At 44.6% G+C, this 363-nt stretch overlaps 1 protein-coding gene across 1 annotated transcript in view; it reads right to left on the bottom strand.

Moving 5' to 3' along the window:
- LOC119585960 overlaps positions 1-363 on the bottom strand; it is a 33655-nt gene that overhangs the window by 9779 nt on the left and 23513 nt on the right. The window lies entirely within an intron of this gene.

Here is a 363-nt window from a genome sequence, read left to right as displayed (position 1 = left end):
CATATATGTAACCATTCTTTGAATACTCCATATATCTTATACAACCAACCCATATGCAATATAGACCTCTTCAACAGACATTTTCCTTTCTCCTATTTGCAGAATATATGAACACATGAGCATTCCGTCTCACAAACTTCTCTCCTTTTTACCACGAGTGCTCGAGACAACAAATAAAAATGTTTGCTTCGCGGGGCTAAAATGATATTAACTCCGGGTCGCCGTTTTTGTCTTCTCGGGCAAATAGGAAGTGGCGGCCTCTTGGCTCTACGCGATCGCTTCCCTTTCCTGCTGGCACCCTTTGGTTCTGGCCCTTAGTGGAAAAACCCCGGGTGATTACTGGTGGTGATATTGGGCTGGGGA

The sequence above is a fragment of the Penaeus monodon genome, chromosome 20 (assembly GCF_015228065.2).
Source record: "Penaeus monodon isolate SGIC_2016 chromosome 20, NSTDA_Pmon_1, whole genome shotgun sequence".
In the NCBI taxonomy this organism is placed as follows: domain Eukaryota; kingdom Metazoa; phylum Arthropoda; class Malacostraca; order Decapoda; family Penaeidae; genus Penaeus; species Penaeus monodon.
This window is presented reverse-complemented; position numbering and strand designations above follow the sequence as displayed.